The 20,112-nt window shown below is 47.3% G+C and overlaps 1 pseudogene; it reads left to right on the top strand.

The window, feature by feature from the left end:
* Positions 1–417: 417 nt before the first annotated feature.
* On the top strand, positions 418–19,900 carry LOC121153931 (annotated as a pseudogene).
* Positions 19,901–20,112: the final 212 nt, after the last annotated feature.

Here is a 20,112-nt window from a genome sequence, read left to right as displayed (position 1 = left end):
TAGTGTCCTTCAGTATGGAAGATCATGGTACTGTCATGACACTGTCATGGCACCATGTGACTTGCCCTGCTGGGCTGAGCTCACACCGATCCTACAAATCCCCTGTCTGGGAGAGACAGCATCATCCTCCCACTCCAAAGCCTGGAAACACCAGACAGAAACAAACTATGAAAATACAAGGCTGCCAGGGCAGGCCCAACTGAGTCCAGCAGAGCTGGGACCCAGGTGGGACCACCCCCCGCCCCAGGGCTGCTCTCACAGCTGTGCTCCTGCTGTGCCATGGGGGAAGGACAGCCCCTGGCCTAGACTCTCACTGACTACCACTCTCTTGGGATCATGCAGTGAGAATTTGTAGGGTGTGAGGTTTGCAGCTTTGTCCCACCTTTTGCAGCTCCTTGGTCCTGAGACCCCACCGAGATGGGTGTACACCTGCTGTTGCTGCTCCTGTGCCTCTCCTGGTTGCCAGCTTCTCTGCAAGGTGAGCTCCTCTGTTTAGATGCACAGAGCATACAGGTGGCTGCTGACTGGGCAGCAATGGGGAGGTGAGCAAAGGCCAGGCCCTAGCCTCACCTGTAGAGGCTATGGCCCCAGTCCTCACCTTCATCCTCTAAGCTCGTTCTCCCAGCTTCCCCTCAACCTCCTCCTCCCTCTCTCCCTTGGTTGTTCCACACTGCACCTCCCTTTAATCCTCCTTGCCCTTCTTACTTTCTAACCCTAGGCAAGTTCCAATTCCTCTAACTTTTTTGCGGAGAGCCCTACATTGGTGCTGAAAAGGGGCCAGGAGGGTCTTTGTAGACCAAGGAGACACACGCTGACAGCCGGCGCGCTGCGAGGTCAGGGGGGCGTGGTCCGGAAGGTGGGCGCTGGCCCTGTCAGCTGTGTGCTCCCTGCGGAGTTACCCAGCTTTGCAAGGCGCTCAGCTTGCTCCCAGCTGGAATGACCCTAGTTCCGTGCACCGCTGCGGGACTGGAGGCTGAGCTCCTTCGCGACCAGCGGAGGCGAGGCGAGGTGAGCTGGAAGATCCTTGCTCTACTGATTTTGTTTTTGCAGCTCTGAAGTGTGTGCAGTGCCAACGATTCAATGCCTCCGGGGTCTGTGAGAGCAAAGAAAGTGTCTGCGAGACCCGGGGCAGTCAGGAGTGCTTCCTACGGAAGGTGTACGAAGGTAGGCGGGGTCTGGGCGGCGACTCCGCGGGCCTCCGTCTGCTTCTCCATCCTTCCCGGTCGCTGACGCTTCCCATTTATTGTTAACTTTATCCTCCCCAGGCAGAAGGCTCCAGTACGGATACCAGGGCTGTGAGGACTTGTGCATCCCCATGTCCTTCTTCACACCCAACACTGACCTGGTTTTGAAGTGCTGCAGCGATCATTCTTTCTGTAACAAGTTTCAACCTGAGCCTTCCTGGTCCTCTTCTGCGTTGCGAAGACTGGCCCGCAAACCTGCTTCTACTCAGCCAGCTACTGTTAGTTTCACAGCTTAATCGGCAACGTGGATGGGTGGCCCCTGCTTTCCAACAGCTCTGCTGTTTCATCTTTCTCAGACTCTTAGCTGTCTTCCCTGACTCCCCCCCATCCCGGATGGGGACTTGTAGCTGCTCCCCTTTCCTCTTTTCTCTTCACTCCGTCAAGCAAGATGTTCTGAGCATGCAGCTCTGCAGTTAGGCGTTGGTTAGACCGCAGTGCACGTGGCAGACCTGTCAGGTTAGTGGCTCTGCCAGGCTGGCCAGGGACAAGGGCTCTGGTGTTTTGCATAGGTGGTATTCCTAGGATGGTATTTTGCATCAGTCGTATTCTTAGGACTTTCGGCTTAGCAGGGGTCCTTCATCACCCTCTGCACCTCACACCATGCCCCGGTGTAAGGGCATGACTTTCTTAAGTCTGTCCCCCTTTCCACGGTTCAATTTGTTACTAACAAATCTCGAATGTCTTTAGGTTAATTATGCTTGGATTTTTAAATTTTTGTGACTTAATTAAATTCCTAGAACATATGCTCTGTGTAGAAAGAGTATTACAGGACTGGCAAGATCAGACATCACCAGTAACCCCAGCCTATCAGGCAGACCCGTGCCTTGGTGGATGTTGTCTGTTGGTGTCTGTGGGTTTTTTTATTTTTTTTTGAAATAAAAGATAAATGAATTTATTTGAAAGCAGAGAGAGGGGAGAGTCAACAGAGATCTTCTGTCTGCTGGTATATTCCCCCAAATGGTTGGAATAGCAGGCTGAAGCCTGGAGTCAAGGACTGCATCTGGGACTTCCGCGTGGGTGGAAGGGGCCCAAGCACTTGGGTCATCTACTGCTTTCTCAGATGCAGTAACAGGAAGCTGGATGAGAAGTGGACATATGTGATGTTGGTGTCATAGGTAGCCGTTTAAGCTGCTACTCCGGAACACTGGGCACAATTCAACATGTGTCCTGTATTTTCACTTTGACATCTTCCTTTCATTTGGAGCATTTGAATATGTGGAGTTTTGGTTGCTGTTGTTATCTTTCTGTTATTGTCAGTTTTCCTTATAGTAAACAAACATACTTTGTATGACTTCATGTAAAAAAGTTTGTTGAGGTGCTATAGCCCACATCATGATCTATCTTCATGTATGTTCCATGCACACTAAAAAAATCCCTGTGTAGCAGGTGTTTTGCAAATGTCAGTTAGGGCTAGTTGGTTGGTTGGTTGATAGTTTATTCAAATGTTCCATCCAGTGCTTTTCTGTTGACTTATTCTGTCATCTACTGAGAGAGGTTTGAAATTTGTGACTGCAATTATGAATCTTCTTTTTCAGTTCTATTAGCTTTTGCTTTGTGCATTTTGATAATGTATTATTAAGGCATAAAACACTTAGGATTATTCTATGTTTTGATGGGTTGACCTTTTAAGTTGTTAATTAATGTTCATTTTTTGTCTGTGGTAATAGTTTTTTTCATCAAGTGTACTTTATCTGATAATGAGAAAGTCACTCTAGTTTTCTTTGAGTTACAGTTTACACGATATGTCTTTCTATCTCCTTTTACCTTTACCATTATGGAAAACCTTGTAGGTATTTGAGTTATTTTAAAAGCATGGCATATATTTGGTCTTGGTTTTTAATAGAATTTGACCATTATGTTTTCATTTGAGGATTGTTACATTCTACAATTATTAATATGACTGGATTAAAATTTACTACTTTGTTATATGTTTTCTAATTTGCCCTTGGAAAATTATTGCCATATTTTGTTTCTTATTTTGCATTAATTGTATATTTTATATGATTCTGTTTTGTTCATTAATCATACCTTTTTTCTAAGATATTTCTGTTGTTTGCTCAGGGTTTATGGCATGTATCTTAATTATGGGTCGCTTAAGATAATAGTGATAACCCTAATAAAAATACACTTTCAATTACTGCATTTTATTTTTTGTTATTGTTATTTATTCACCTGAAAGATGGGGGAGAGATACAATTCTTTATTATTATTATTTTATTGTGATAATCTTTGCATAGTTGATTAGGGCACAAAGGGTCAATGGTTACAGGAGAGTGGATAATTGTTTCCACATTCTCTCTCTCTCTCTCTTTTTTCTTCTGGGGAGATAAAGGCAGAAGCCCCAACTAGCTTTCCACCCACATCAGGGTTCCTGACGTGGGGCATGTTCCAAGGGCACTGCCCAAGTGGTTTTGATAGTTCAACAGTTATGAATTACTGCTGATCTTGCCACTCCAAGCACAATGAAATTTCTTCAGAATCCACTGGCTGGCATAGTCTAAGTCAGAGTCTCTGTTTGCCCTGATTTTCACTGCCAACACGTGACTGGGTTAGTTGGTTGATTTGTTCTGTCCTCTACCCTCTGTTGTGGTACCAGGTGTCTTCTGCAGGTTCTGATGGACTGTCACATCCCATGTGCACCTGGATCTGCTGTCCACTGCTCCGCCTGAGCCACTGAGGAAGCTCAGCTTTGACACATGCACTCATGGTCAGACCATGGAACCTGCACTTATCTTCATGGTTGGGGTCTGAGATCAGGAGCTCAATTGGAGGGATCCCCAGAGAAACTTCGTCTGAGGTGATCCCAGCCCTGATTCTTGTGTGCCCATGCCAATACAGGGTCTGGCACAATCCATCGCCCCAATCAGCTTGTGCACATGCTGGTGGTTGCAATTGCTGGGTCAGTTCTGTTTCCAGAACTGTCTTCTACATGAACCAATGGCTGTTGTAGTCTAGCTCGATAATGTCCAATCACACTCGGTCCTCATGGACACCATTGGAAGCTGCAGCCTAGTTGGAGTGACCCACAATAACTCCCAGGCCTGCTCCCTAACCCTGGTTCCAGTGATTGCCAGTATGTACTGCAGACTGGTCCAGTCAGTTCCATATCCCATTCAGCTCTCATACATGTCAATGGGCATTGAAGCCTAGTTCAAACCAACCAACCCCACTATCCAGCCCACACAATACTGTTCAGCTACACCTGTCCCTGTCCCGGTTTTCATGCTCTCCAGTGGGAGTGGCACCCACTATTTCCCTCTTAGGCCACTCCCACTGCTGGATCATGCACTCTCTAGGTGGTTCTGGAGTTTAATTTGACAGAATTAGCTCCCAGTGCCAGCCACTGCCAGCTGATGCTGTGGCAAAGCCCAACCAAGCCTTACCCATTCTGATTTATGCTTGCACCAGTTGGAACAGTCAGCCCAGCCTGGCTTTTCCCTGATCTAACTCACATGAGGCCCATAGATATTGTAGCCTGGTCTGGTTTGCCCCATCTCAACTCATGCTCTCCAGTGTGAGTAGCTGTCTAGCAGGGAAGCCCTCCACATTCCCACTACCTGCTTTGCCCCTCTTTCTCCCTGGTTCTCCCGTGTGTTGGTTGGGCGTTGCGGTCCAGTGTGGCACGGCCCACCTGTCCTTGGCATTTGCCAGTGGGTGTTGTAGCCTGGCCCGGACCCAGCCCACCCCCAATTCCAGCTGATGCTGGTGAGGTTATAGTCTACCCCCAGCCCAGCCGGCATCCAGTCCCAGCCCTAATGTACACTGGTATGTGTTGCAACCATACCTGGCCAGACCCACTCTTTGTTCTGGTGCTCAAATGGTGCCTGCAGGTGATGTGAATTGGTTCAGCCTGGTCTGCCCCTGACTTGTACCAAATGTATGGCAGTAGTTACCTTCACCCTGGCCTGGTCTGGGCTGCTCCCTATCATGGTTCTTGCACCCACCTTCAGGGACTGTGTCCCGACAGAGGAGTTTCCCAAGCTCCTCCATCAGAACCTCTCCAATATCAGATCTCGCGCATACCAGTGGGTCCATGGGCTAGCCCTACTTAGTCTATCTCCTGTCCTAGCAAGAACAGTGGCCTTTCCTGACTTGCCTTCAACCTATTCCAGCTCTTACTGTTGCATGTTTCAGCCCAGCCAAGGCTCGTCCATACCCAGATACAGCTCACACATGGCTCAGTAGGAGCAGAGACCTAGCATAGTCCATCCTACATCTACCTTGGTCCTCCAGAACACCAGATGGTGCTGGAGTCTAGCCTGGCCTGGTGCGTCCACCCCCAGTCCACATTTATTGCCAAGAGAGATTGCAGCCATGTCCAGACCAAAACGCAGCCCCCACTCCAGCTCCTGCACTCACCAGTGGGAACCCCAACCCAGTGTAGGTGTCTTCTTAACTCCCCAACTAGGCCTATTCCCAGCCATAAAATGCACACAAGCCAGTGGTTGCTCTGACCCAGCTTGGCATAGCCTCTCACCTGTCTTGGCCTTTGCTTTCAATGCTGTGGCTTAGTATCCCTGGTTCATGTAAACTAGCAGGTGTAAGAGCCTAGCTCGGCATGACCTGTGCTCAATCCTGATCTGTTCTTCCTTGTGAGTTGAGGTTTGCTTGGCCCTACCTGGTTTTCCCCCTATCAGTTGCAGCTCAGCCCACCCCACATCCTGTTTTAGGAAGTGCATTCGAGTGCTGCTACCTTGACCGGCCCAGACTGTTGTCTGTTCCTTTACCCATAAGTGATGGCAGGTTCCATGATCACACCTAGCTCAGCCCATCGCCAGCCCAATTTGTGAGCTAACCAGCAGGATTTGTATTTCCTCAGGGTTGAGCCCACACTTTCCCGCAGAGAATTTACCCCATGATCTGGTTCTTTCGCGTGTTGGTTAGTGTCTTAATCCATCCTCCGTTCCACCACTCAGTCAGGTACTGGCACCTATCCCTGCCAGACAGGCCCCCAACCATAGCTTTTGTGTGGACTGGTGTGTGGCAGTCAGAGATGCTCTACGCTAGCAGCCCATCTCAGGACTCCCATGTGGGCTGGTGAATTAGTCTGGCCCAAATAGATCTTATGAACTCTCCCTGCAAACCGTCAGAGCTCAAGCCCCATGCTTGCAAGCAAGTTCCATGACCCCATTGCTAGGAATCACGCTGGACACATCCCTTACCTACTCTTACACTAACCTTATTCATGGATGTCCCTAGGCAGCAATATATACCCTAAAAACCTTAAAGCTCGCTGTCAGGTGGTCAGCAGGCAGAGCCTGGCACCAAATAGGCACACTGGCCCTCCCAAACCTAGGACTAGGTCACCATGTGGTGATGGTGCCCATGGGCCTATCCATGGGAATTGGGTCTGACCTGGCTCGGGTACTCTCTGCAAGCGGGTCGCCATCAGTGCAGAGGGCCGCTGTCACCTGAGCTGCCAAGGTCAAACTCTTGAAAGGTAGAATTATTCTTTTAAGATTATTTTTGGGCCTTGGTGCAATGAATTAATGGCTAAAACTCTTGGCTTGTATTTTTTTTTTTTTAATTTATTTTTCTTGGAAAAGCAGGGTTACACAGAGGAGAGACAGAGAAAGAGATCTTCCATGTGCTGCTTTACTCTTCAATAGCCAATACAGCCTGAGCTGAGCCAATCTGCAGCCAGGAGCCAAGAGCCTCTTTTGAGTCTCCCACATAGGTGCTGTGTCTCAGGGCTTTGGACCATCCTCTACTGCTTTTTCAGGCCACAAACAGGGAGTTGGAAGGGAAGAAGAGTAGCCTGGACACAAACCTGCACTGCTTGAAAATAGCCATTGAGCCATTGTGCTGGGTCTAAAGGGTAAAATTATAAAGAGAGAGAAGGAATGAGAAAGTAAAAGATATTCCGTTATGGGTTCACTCCCCAGATAGCAACAATGGCCAGCACTGGGCCATGCCAAAGCCAGGAACCAGGAACTTCATTTGAGTCATCCATGTTGGTGCAGGGCCCATCCTACACTGCATTCCTCAGGTGCATTAGCAGTGAGCTAGATTGGATGTGGAGCACAGGGACTCTACCTGCCGCCTATGTGTGGTGTCAGCACTGGAGGCCATGGTTTAACCTGATATACTACAATGCTGGCTCTGGATTGCATAATTTCTAATGAATATTCTAGCATAGTTCCTAACTTTTTTTGCAATTTGATGTTTTATTATTGTTTTGAAATAAAATTTTTCTTTTTTTAAAAAATTTATTTTTCTTGGAAAGGCATATTTTGCATAGAGGAGAGACAGAAAGATCTGTGTGCTGGTTCACTCCTCAGTAACCAAATTGGCTGATGCTGAGACGATCCAAAGTCGAAACCAGAAGCATCTTTTTGATCTCCCACAGGGGAATAAGGTCCCAAGGCTTTGGGCCATTCTTGACTGGTTTTCCAGGCCACAGGCAGGGAGCTGGATGGGAAATGGGGTCGGGATTAGAACCGGTGCCCATATGTGATCTCAGTGAGCGCAAGGCGAGAACTTTAGCCACTAGGCGACCACACCTGGCCTGAAATCACATATTTTTCATTTACATTGTAGTCCAAGTCTTGGTCCTCCACTAAATAAAGAGTTCAAGAGATATGAGGTAAAAATGAAATGATTATAAACAATAATTGATGAAAGGATGTTCAATTTCACTCATAAATTTTAAAATAATTGAGAGTACACCCTTGCTGGATTGAAGTTTCCACAGAGGATTGCAGGGGCCGGAGTCGGGGCTGCATTCTGGTACGGATATGGCTGCAATCTCCCTTGGCACAAGTGTGAACTGGAGCTGGGTGCACCAAGCCGGGCTAGACGCCAGCATCATCTGATGCTCTGGAGAACCTGGATAGATGTAGGATGAACTAGGCTGGGTCTCTGTCCGTACTGAGCCATGTATGAGCAGTGTCTGGATATGGACAAGCCTTGGCTGGACTGAAACATTCCACATCAAAAACTGGAATGGATTGAAGGCCAGCAATGAAGGCTGACCCTTGGAACCATCAGTACACACAAGATCTGACATAGGGAGAGGTTCTGATGGAGGAGCTTAGGAAACTCCTCTATCAGGACACAGTCGCTACAGGTGAGCACAAAAAGCATGATAGGGAGCAACCCAGACCAGGAAAGAGGAAGATACCCACCAGCATACATTTGGCATAGGTGGAGGCAGACCAGGCTGAACCTGTTCACATCACCTGCTGGTGAAACCAAGCAGCAGAATAGAGTGTGGGTCAGGCCTGGTTTGGTCATGACACAAACCAGTGCACATTACGAAATGCCAAGGAGAGGAGGGCCGTACCAGATGTGGTTGCAGTGCCCAACCAGCACACGTGAGAGTGAGAACCAGGGGGGAGGGCAGAGCCGGCAGGGGGAAAGTGGGCTCCCCTGCTGGACAACCACTCCCACTGGAAAGTGTGAGTTGGGATGGGGGCAGACCACACCAGGCAGGGCTACAATACCTGTGGACCTAGGGTGAGCTAGATCAGCGATGGGTCAGGTTGGACTGACTATTCCAACTGGTGCAAGCAAAAATTAGAGTGGGTGAGTGTTGGTTGGGCTTTGCCTCATCATCAGCTGGCAGTGGCTGGCACTGGGAGCTTAATCTGTCAAATTAAACTCCAGAACCACCTGGAGAATGCATAATCCAGAAGTTGGAGTGGTCTAATAGGAAGATAGTGGGTGCCTCCCTCTTGGGTTACCACTCCCACTGTAGTGCATGAAAACCAGGTTTGGGAAAGGGGTGGCTAGACAGAAAAGCACCCATCAGTATGTGTATGGACTGGATAGTAGGATTGGCTGGGTTGAACTATGCCCATTGACATGTATAAGAGCTAAATGGGATGTGGGACAGACTAGACAAGTCTGCGGTACACATTGGCAAGCATGGGAACCAGAGTAGGGGCAGACCTGGAGGGGGTGATGGGGAGTCACCCCATCTAGGCTGCAGCTCCCACTGGTTTGCATGAGGGCCGAGTATGAAGTGGACAGGATAGGGCTGGACTGCAACACCCATCAGTTCGTGTGGAAGACGGGTCTAGAAACAGAACTGACCCAGCAATTGCAATGACCAGCACGTGCATAAGCTGATTGGGGCGACGGACTGTGCCAGACCCTGTACTGGCATGCAGTTACAGGGATTACTTCAGACAAAGTTTCTTAGGAGACCCCTTCAATTGAACTGCTGATCTCAGAACCCCAACTATGAAGGGACTATGCCAGTCAGTAGATTCAGAATAGATTTCATTGTGATTGGAACAACGAGATTGGCAGCAATTCAGAACTGTTGAACTATCAAAACTGCGGAGTGCACCTCACATTGGGGACCTGGGATAGGAGGGAAGCTAGGTGGGGCTTTTCTCTTTATTTCACCCCTGACCCCAAATACAGGGAAAAAATGATGATATTAGTGTGAAAACAACGGTATTACCCACTTTCCTGTAGCCCTTGACCCTTTGTACCCTAAGTAACTAAATAAGTTTATTAAAAAAATAAATAAAATATAAAAAATATTAACCCTAAAAAAATCACAAAATTATTAAAATTGTAGTAATATAGCAGTTTGACAATACACTCTACTCACAGCAAAACTGCTATACCTAGGCATTTTTCTTTTTAAAAGCTTTTATTTTTAATTTATTTTAAAAGATTTATTTTTATTTTTAAAGGTTTATTTATTTTTATTACAAAGTCAGATATACAGAGAGGAGGAGAGACAGAGAGGAAGATATTCCATCTGATGATTCACTCCCCAAGTGACTGCGATGGCCGGTGCTGTGCCAATCCAAAGCCAGGAGACAGGATCCCTTCCGGGTCTCCTATGTGGGTGCAGGGTCCCAAGACTTTGGGCTACACCCACATAGGAGACTCAGGACGCCAGATGGTGGTGTTGGAGTCTAGCCTGGATTGTTGCCTCCATTCCCAGTCCCACACTTGTGCCAAGGGAGACTAAAGCTATATACAAATCAGAACGCAGCCACCATTCCAGCCAACGTGACCCTTGGTGGGAACCTCAATCCAGCTAGGGTTGTCCCCTTAGCTCCCCAACTGGGCCTGTTCCCAGCCATAGATTATGCGCATGCCAGTGGTTGCTCTGACTCAGCTTGGCTCAGTCCCTCACCTGTCCCGACCTCTGCCTTAGATACTGTGGCTTAGTGTCCCTGGCTCATGCAGACCAGTAGGTGCAATAGCCTAGCTTGCCATGACCTGTGCTCCATCCTGGTTTCTAGTTTCGCTTGTAGGCTAAGTTTTGCTCAGTCCTGCTCAGTCCTCTGCATTCCATTACCAATTCACACATTAGCCAGCCATTGGAGCTACTTTGCCCAGCTTGTCTGACCCCAGGTCTGGGCCACATTTTCACCAGCAGGAGCTATGACTCTCCAAGGGAGTTTCCCAAGTTCCTCCACTTGACCCACTCCCGGACCCAGTTCTCACACATGCCATTGGGTTTTAGGTCAGTGCCTGGCACAGTCTGGCCTTCCATTTGGCCTTGTATTAGCTGGTGAACGTTGCAGCCTGGCCCACCTCACACCTATTCAGGATACACATTTAGGAGCTGCTGCCTTGACCAGTACAGACTGTTGGGGGTTCCTTTGCCTGTGAGTGAAGGCAGGCTCCTTTATCACACCTAGCTTAGTCCATCACCACCCTAACTCTTGAGCTAACCAGTGGGGCTAGAATTTCACCAGGGTTTGGCCCACATATTCCCCGCAGAATCTACCCCTGGATATGGTTCTCAAATGCTAGTTAATGTCATGGCCCTGCCTAATATGACCCATTTCCTGATCCATCATCATGTCAGGTAATAGAATATGTTCATGCTGTACAAGCCCCGAGCCTTAGCTTTTGCATGAACTGGTGTTCGGTGCTCAGCATAGTTAAGTAATTACAAGTTCTTCAAAGGAAGAATTACTGTTATTGGGAATCTTTAGGATTGATTTAAATCCCAGAAGCACCGTGGGTTCAACCTAGAGCTAACTAAGCAGCGATTCAAAGAATCAAAACCTCAGAGCTACCAGGCTGGGCAGCCAGCAGGCAGAGCCTGGTGTGAAATGGCGCACTGGCCTAGGGACAGCTTACCACATGCACATGGTGGCTGTTGTCTGGGATCCAGACATGAGACCCCCTGTGCTGAGACCCACCCAGTGTTAACTTTTGTGTGTGCCAGTGGATGTTGTGGGCTGGCTTTCCCCACGTCCAGTTCTTGGGTGTGCCTGTGGGTGCTGCAGCCTGGACAAGCCTGGTCTGTTCCCAAACCCAACACCCATGAGTGTTGTTGAGTTTCATGGTCATGCCTAACTCAGCCCATCATTACTCCCAGTCCTTGAGCAAACCAGCTGGTATGATAATCTTATAGGGGTGAGCCCAGAAATCCCCTACAGGATCTACTCCTTGACCTGAGTCTCTCACATGCTGGCTAGTGTCATGGTCCAGCCTGATATGGTCCACCCCCTGCCATGACACTCATTGGCAGGTGCTGTGGTCTAGCCTTCCAGGCAGGTCCATCAGCCCCAGCTTTCTTGTGCACTGGTAGATGGTGGTTGATACCAAAAAGCCCAGCTCAAAATTCCCACATGGACAGGTGTATTGGTCAGATCCTGAAAGGTACTTCAGTTTCCCTCCAAGCAACCTGGTCTCAGCTCCCTCATTTCCCTGCAAGTACAGTAGCGTCATTGGTGGAGGTCTCCCAGAAGTCACTCCTCACCTGTCATATTCTTCCTCCCATGCATTACAGACCCTCTTCCCTGAGTAATCCACATCCCCCTATGCCCTCCAACATGCAGATACACTAGTCTGGAACCCTGATGTTGTGTGGTGCCATCCTGGGACCTTGCCCGCTTGCCCTGGTTTCACACATCTTGGGTGTGTGTCCTTAGATCCCTTTCCCTGGCATGCTGGCATCTGCCCCACCCACATATGTATTTTTTAAAAGGATTTATTTATTTTTATTGGAAAATCAGATATACTTAGAGGAGGAGAGAGAGAGAAAGATCTTCTGTCCACTGTTGCACTGCCTAAGCAACTGCAACAGCCAGGAGCTTCTGGATCCCCTACGCAGGTGCTGGCCTTACTGCCCCACAGAGCTTTCTGTTGGTGTTTTTGCTCCTCTCTCTCTCTCTCTGGGGCATCTCCTGATGCTTGTTATTTGGTGCTAAGCTTGAGGTAGACATAGGTGTTCTTAGGCCATCTTTGGCTTCCAAGCCTCAAAGTCTTGCTGATGAAGCGGATGCTGTCTTTCCTTTCCTGTGGTTTTCTGTGAGGAGCCATTTTGGGGCATTTATGTGCTGTCTTTGGCCGCTCAGATCTGACCGTGAGGGCTCATCTCCCCAGTCCAGCAGTGCAGCTCCTCTCCTCTGCTGAGTAGGGCTGTGGAGGGGCAGCGAGATGCCGTCTCTGGTCGAGAACTAAGCCCTGTTGATGAGCGTAGTGAAGGCCACAGGCTCTGAGCACGCTCGCTCAGCTGGGTCTCCTGACTGGCGGGAAGCAGGGAGCATATGGCTCCTCGGGCATCCACATCTTCCTCGTTTGTCTTCAGACCTCTGCCTGGGCTCCCTCCCTCTTTCCCCTCTGCTCTTATCACCTTCCCTCACCACTCCAGCTCCACTCTCTTCCTTATTTATTGTTGAGAAGTAATTGACATGGCATAAAACTTGCTGTTTTGTAGTTTATAATTCAGTGGGTTATACTGATACATTAATACAATCTATTAATGGCCACCATCACTGCTAATCCTATGATATTTTTATCACCTGTGAATGAAAGTCTGTGCTCATTTCTTTTTCACTCAAGTCCTAGGCTGCCAATAAATACACTTAATTTTAAAAGTGGAGATGGAATGTATATAACACAGAATCCACTCTCTAAAGTGTGTGTTTCAATGATTTGTGGACAACCAGCATATGTTTGCCACCACCTAAAACAAGTCCCATCTGCTAGCAGTCATACCTCATAAAAAGCTAACCTTAGTCCTTGGCAGCCACTACTGAACTTGATATTTCACCTTCAGAACACGAGTCACCTCTTCTGAACGTTTCATATCTGATGTGGCCTTTTCCATCTGGGTTCTTTTACTCAACATGCCACTTTCAATGTCTGCCCATGGTGTAGCTGATATCAGCACACCACTGCTTTTGATTGCTGCGGTGTTCTTCTGTATTGGTAAACCATACACTATTTATACATTTATTGGTTGATGGATATTTGAGTTGTTTCACTTTTTGATTATTGAGACTAACTATGAACATTCACTGGCAAGTGTTTGCTTTTAGGATTTATTTATTTGGAAGAGATTTACAGAGATTAAGGGAGGATGGCTGGGTTTCTCTTCTGCTGCTTTCCCCAGGCTATTAGCAGGAATCTGGACTGGAAGTGGAGTACCCAGAATTCCAACAGGTGCTCTTTCGGGATGCTGATGTTGCAGGTGGTGGCTTACCCACTCTATCAGAATACTGCTCCTATGAAATGCACCTTTTTGAGTGGTGTTGTTTTCAATTCTCAAGGGTATATACCTAGGAGTGCTATATAAGCTATATCATTATGCTATATTATAAGCAACTCAATAACTTTTTAGAGATCCAAGCTGTCATCTACCCTTTTCTATTCCCATCAGCAGTGTAAGAGGGTTCCAAATTCTCTACAGTCTATCAACATTTTTTCGCCCACATATATATATATTTTAAAGATTTATTATATATTTTTTAAAAGATTTATTTATTTTTATTACAAAGTCAGATATACAGAGAGGAGGAGAGACAGAGAGGAAGATCTTCCGTCTGGTGATTCACTCCCCAAGTGGGAGCAATGGCCGACGCTATGCCGATCCAAAGCCAGGATCCAGGAACCTCTTCCGGGTATCCCACATGGGTGCAGGGTCCCAAAGCTTTGGGCCATCCTCGACTGCTTTCCCAGGCCACAAGCAGGGAGCTGGATGGGAAGTGGAGCTGCCGGGATTAGAACCTGTGCCCATATGGGATCCCGGCGCGTTCAAGGTGAGGACTTTAGTCGCTAGGCCACGCTGCTGGGCCCTACTTTTTTTTTTTATTGGAAAGGCAGATATACAGAGAGGAGAAGAGACAGAGAGGAAGATCTTCCATCTGACGGTTCACATCCCAGGTGGCTGCAATGGCCGGAGATGAGCCAATCCGAATCCAGGAGCCTCTTCTGGGTCTCACACGTGGGTGCAGGGTCCCAAGCTTTGGGCTGTCCTCTATTGCTTTCCCAGGCCACAGGCAGTGTTTAACCCACTGTGCCACGGGGCTGGCCCATAATATGCAAAGGCATTGAAGCAGGGACATGAATTGCTGAATAAATGTTCATTTTAAAAAAGATTTAATTATTTATATTGCAAAGTCAGATACACAGAGAGGAGGAGAGACAGAGTGGAAGATCTTCCATCTGATGATTCACTCCCCAAGTGACCACAACGGCTGGAGCTGAGCTGATCTGAAGCTAGGAGCCAGGAGCTCTTCCCAGGTCTCCCACACGGGTGCAGGGTTCCAAGGCTTTGGGCTGTCCTTGACTGCTTTCCCAGGCCACAGGCAAGGAGATGGATGGGAATTGGGGCTGCAGAGATTAGAACCGGTGCCCATTTGGGATTCCAGCATGTTCAAGGTGAGGACTTTAGCTCTAGGCTATGGCGCCGAGCCTGAAATGTTCATTTTGGTGCCTGGGAGAGGGCACAAGAGGATGTGCAGCCTGAGAGTGCTTTCCAGGATGTTTGTGATTCTGAAGGCAGTGAGAAGCCACTCCTAGATTTTACACAGAGCAGTTTCTGTTCATATGGTCCCTAGGTAGAGAAGTGAGAAATCTGTTACGTAAGTCAAGGCAGGTGTAAGAACACGTGGCAGCACTGTTGTAATTATTTGAGTAAAAATGACCAGATTTTTTTAAGACTTATTTTTTTTATTGGAAAGTCAGATATATAGAGAGGAGAAGAGACAGAGAGAAACATCTTCTGTCTGCTGATTCACTCCCCAAGCAGCCACAACGGCTGAAGCTGTGCCTAACTGAAGCCAGGAACCTGGAGCTTCTTCCCAGGTCTCCCATGTGGGTGCAGGGTCCCAAGGCTTTGGACTGTTCTTGACTGCTTTTCTAGGCTACAAGCAGAGAGCTGGGTGGGAAGTGGGGTTGCCAGGATTAGAACCAGTGCCCATATGGGACCCTGGTGCATGTAAGGCAAGGACTTTGTCTGTTAGGTTACTGCGCTATGCCAGAGGCCAGCTCCAGCCACACTTGGAGCTTGAGCAGGGTGTGTGGAATCAGCGAAAAGAAGACACAAACATTGTCACTTGGTGCCCTCAATTAGCAGCTCAAGAAGTTGTCTTCTTTTATTTACCCAGCCAATCACAAGCTTCTGCACAAACATTTAGTTGTTCTATTTCTACTGCATGACTAAGGGGGCACACGCAGACATGTGGTCTCTGTGTACTTCATGGCTAAGCAGGTGCCCCTAGCGATAATTGTGCAAAACATTATATTCATATTCTTCAAAGCAAGCCATTGTTGATTCTTTAGTAGTAGCCATGGAGTGACAGCTGGAACTCCAAGGCTAAGGTATGTGATTACCTGCTAATCAGTAATACATTCTTACCACATTTCTATTTTCTATAATTTACCCATCACTTAATGAGAAAAATTTGTCACAAGGGAAAAATCATCAAGATCCAAGACAAAAGTTTCAAATATTAAACCCCAACCATCCCTAGAACTATAGACTCTATAACTCTGTAAGCAATCAAACAATAATTAAAAGCAATCTCTATATTAATAAAAACATCCTTTAATTCTTCTATCCAAAAACCATAAAAGTGGCTAAAAATACACACATTTCCTATGCAACAAAGAAATTGCAAAGACACACTAGCCTTTAAGGTCACAGTGACTGTGTTTATCACCATAGCAGTTTTAGCTCATACTCCCATCACTTTTCGTTAATTTTTAGGATGCTTACCAAGCCCTTTCCCAAAAGCTATATTACATGTCTGGGCCAAATTTCGGAGCAATAGTTAGGCACACAATAAGGTGTCCAGAAATGGCATGGGCTTAATTGTAATTACATGTGTAAATGATTAAAGGCCCACTCACCAAGACATTGTCAGCAACATTAACGCCCAAGTTCACATCGGTTGCAAAACCCATCTCACAAGGGCAAACAACCATGCCTCAATGGATTACAGGATTCTTAGCAAGGTGGTTGAGTGTCTTTGAAAAGGGGGTAAAACTCTGCAGAGGTGATTGGATAGACATTGGCCAGTCCTTGCCATACAGCTGGAAGCTCCTTGTGGCCTTGCCAGCAGGAGAGCTGTTCTTTTTACACCTTTGTGTTGTCCATACCCGTAGCATGGACCCCTGCAGTGCTGGATCCAGAAATGACCAGATCTTGATGTTAAGTCAATGAGCGTCATGTTGGGGAGGGAGGTAGGCTGCTGTCAGGTCAACTCCATAATACTTAATGGCTCTTGGATGCTTATGTTGGGTGTGGTTTGTGATGGTAGAGTCTTTTAAAGCACCTTTCAGGTTTTGGTTTGACTGGATCAACGGTGAAACACTTGTTCACAGGGAGAAGGCCAACGCCTGTCTTCTTCATTCTCGCTCAGACTCCATAGCAGGTCAAACAAGAGATATTAGAATATGAAGAACTAAACTTTTGTGCCTAGCAAAGAGAAGACAGCTGCACATATGTAACCTTACCAGCTTGAAAGTAGTGAACATTGGCATTAATAAAATGAGACTAGAGGAATAATCAAATAAGTGGCACACTGCTCTAAATGTTTGTGGTCATCTAAATGGTCTCTGAATATGCTGGATACCCAGATTCCCACTGTACTAAGCAACAGTTCTCTGCCCGTCATCCCTACCATCCACAGCTGAATCCACATAGGATGCATGGCCAGTGTAAACACATGTAATACATGAGAGTGGGCCTGGAATAAGTAAGATGGGATGCAGTCCGGGAATGAGTTATTGGGTCTCTATGGTCCCTTGCAGCCTGTGAGATGTTGGGTATCCTGTGTGTGTGTACCACCTTGGCTCCTTGGGGGCAATGCTGTTGCAATGCATCTTTCAAGTGTCATCTTGAAGATTTTTGTGCTTGTGAGCAGTAATCTCCCAGAAGGAACGGTCTTAAGCTTTTTCTGTTTTCGGATCCCATTTCCTTTTGTTTTCTTCTTGTTATGTGCCACTAGGATGGTCTTTCAAACCAATCTGGGGTGAGGAGCAGTAATATGGTGAAGCCCAACATCTTTTTAAGTCCTAGTTGGAAGTCACATTGGTTGCCAGGTTTGGGACTGGTGCAGTGGCTCAATATGCCTCCTCCTTGTGGTGCTGGCATCCCATATGGGTGCAGGCTCATGTCCTAGCTGCTCTACTTCCATAAATAAATCCTAAAAAATAAAAAGAAATTACACCTTTTAAAATTCTGACTCAAAATGGACCAGAGACACAAGTATAAATACAGAACTACAAAATTTGTAGAAGATAACAGAGGATGGACTAGTACTATGCCTCAACAGACTCATCTACCTACTAATATCAGCATTCCATTTTGGTGCCTGTTCATATACTGACTGCGTTACTTCCAATACAGCTCCTTGCATATGACCTGGAAAAGCAGCAGAGGATAATCCAAGTCCTTGAGCCTCTGCACTCATGTGGGAGACCTGGAAGAAGCTCCTGACCCCTGTGTTTGGATCAGCTCAGCTCCAGGCATTGCAACCATTGGAGAGTGAAACAGCAGATGAAAGATCTCTCTCTGTTTCTCCCTATCTCTGTAAATGTGCCTTTCAAATAAAAATAAATAAATCTGTGAAAAAAATAATAACAGAGGGCCTGGTGTAATAGCCTTATGGCTAAATGCTCACCTTGCATCTGCTAGGATCCCAATATGGGCCCCCAAATGGCACATCCTGGCTGTTCCACATCTCTTCCAGCTCCCTACTTGTGGCCTGGCACACAAAGCAGTAGAAAATGGCTCTCAAGTCCTTGGGACACTGCACCCAGTGGGAGACCCAGAAGAAGCTCCTGACTCCTGGATTCACATTGGTTCAGCTCCAGCTATTGTGGCTAATTGGGGAGTGAACCAGTATTAAAGATCTTTCTGTCTTTCCTCTCCATAAATCTGCCGTTCCAATAAAAATAAATAAATATACATTTAAAAAGAGATAACAGAGGAAAAATCGCAGATAACATTGAGTATATCGACAGCTTCTATATAGTACCAAGGGCATGGTCAATGGTAAAAAATTAACTGGGCCATGTCTATGGAGCAGCAGGTTAAGCTATCTCACTAGGATTGCATATGGGTGCAGGTTCAAATCTCAGCTGCTCCACTTTTGATCCAACTCCCTGTTAATGTTCCCGGAAAAGCAGAAGAAGCTAGTTTGATTATTTGAGCCTCTGCTACCCACAGAGCTCCTAACAATGCAAGATATATAGCTCCAGAGACCATGGGCCCAAGCGAAACTTGCTTACCTGGCCCTAAGTTCTCCCCAAGCAGACCAGAGGGTGGAAACTCAACGTGAGTGGGGGCTCTTGAGGCTGCCAGTCCAGTGGAGGGAGCAGCTGTGACAGATCCCAACTTTTCTACAAGCTGAAGCTGCAGGTTTCTGCAGTACCAGTCAGATGTCTTCCTACAGTGGACCCACGTGGCACAGGGCAATGGGGCACCGACCTGTCATCACAGGGAAGCAGACTTAATGGAACTGATGGAACTGGGACCCCTGTTAGAAGTGACGAGTAAATGAGTGCTCATCCATGCAAAACAGCCACTGTAGTTAAAGAAGGGCACAGTGCCCAGTCATCAGGAAGATGAGGAGGAGGTGTGCTGATGTTCTTGCTGCAGGCCCACGAAGCCATGGAGAAAATGGAGGGGCTGGCGGACAAGGTCTTGGGAGGGGAGGATGTTGGAGGCTCATGCCATATGCTGTGTTGCTTGACCCACTGAAGGACAATGACTACTGCTTCATGACCACACATACTAACCCTGTCCTCCTTTCCTGCCTGCTTCAAGAGTGTCTTCCACATCCATGCAGACCCGAGCAACATCTGGAGCTATCTGCTCCATTTTGATTTTTTTTTTGCTATTTCTCTTTTTGAGAGTCTTGACCATCCTCAGACTAAATCAGTACTTCATAGCCCCTTTCCCAAAAGGGTGGTTTGGGAGCTGCTCTTCTTGGGTTCAGTGCTCTGCCTCAGTTTCACTTGGCTCTTCCACACCAGATACCACCATTTAGAGGACATCTCTGACTTTTTCCAAATGGGATTATTCTGGAATTACTGTGTTGGTTTTGGGGAGCTTTCTCCCCATCTCTATTACACCGCCTTCGGTCCTCCACAGACAGAGCCCATCTACATCCTCCATTTTTCTTTGTCCTGGGCATTTCAGCCATCACTGTGGCACAAGAAGCCTGTTTTGCCACCCTTAAGCACCAGCACACAAGAGCAGGTGTGTTCCTGGGACTTGGCTTGAATAGTGTGTGTTCACCATGTATTTCACCATTGCTCAGGGATTTGTCAAGGCCACTACAGTGGGCCACATGGGCTGCTGCTTCTTACAGGCTGGGATGTATATCACCAGAGCTGGCCTTTTGTTGCTCTACTTCCTCAGGGCGTCTCTCCTGGAAAATCTGATATTTGGTTCCTGTCTCATCAGATTCCCCACCTGCTCAGGGTGGTAGGAGTCTTTCTTTACCTCCACAAGTTTTCTGATGTTTAGGATTTCCATGATAGCCTAGGACCTGGCTTTACTGACGACTCCCACTCAATCTGCCCACCTGAGGCTTGGAGGAGAAACTTTGAAGTTACTTAGAAGTAACTATGTTGCTGGGGTGGGAGACAGAGTTAGAATTCCTAGAAGAAACTTCTCAGAGAATTTAGCATCAACCAAGCT

The sequence above is a fragment of the Ochotona curzoniae genome, unplaced genomic scaffold (genome assembly GCF_017591425.1).
Source record: "Ochotona curzoniae isolate NIBS_2020 unplaced genomic scaffold, NIBS_Ocur_1.0 contig_2723, whole genome shotgun sequence".
NCBI lineage: Eukaryota > Metazoa > Chordata > Mammalia > Lagomorpha > Ochotonidae > Ochotona > Ochotona curzoniae.
This window is presented reverse-complemented; position numbering and strand designations above follow the sequence as displayed.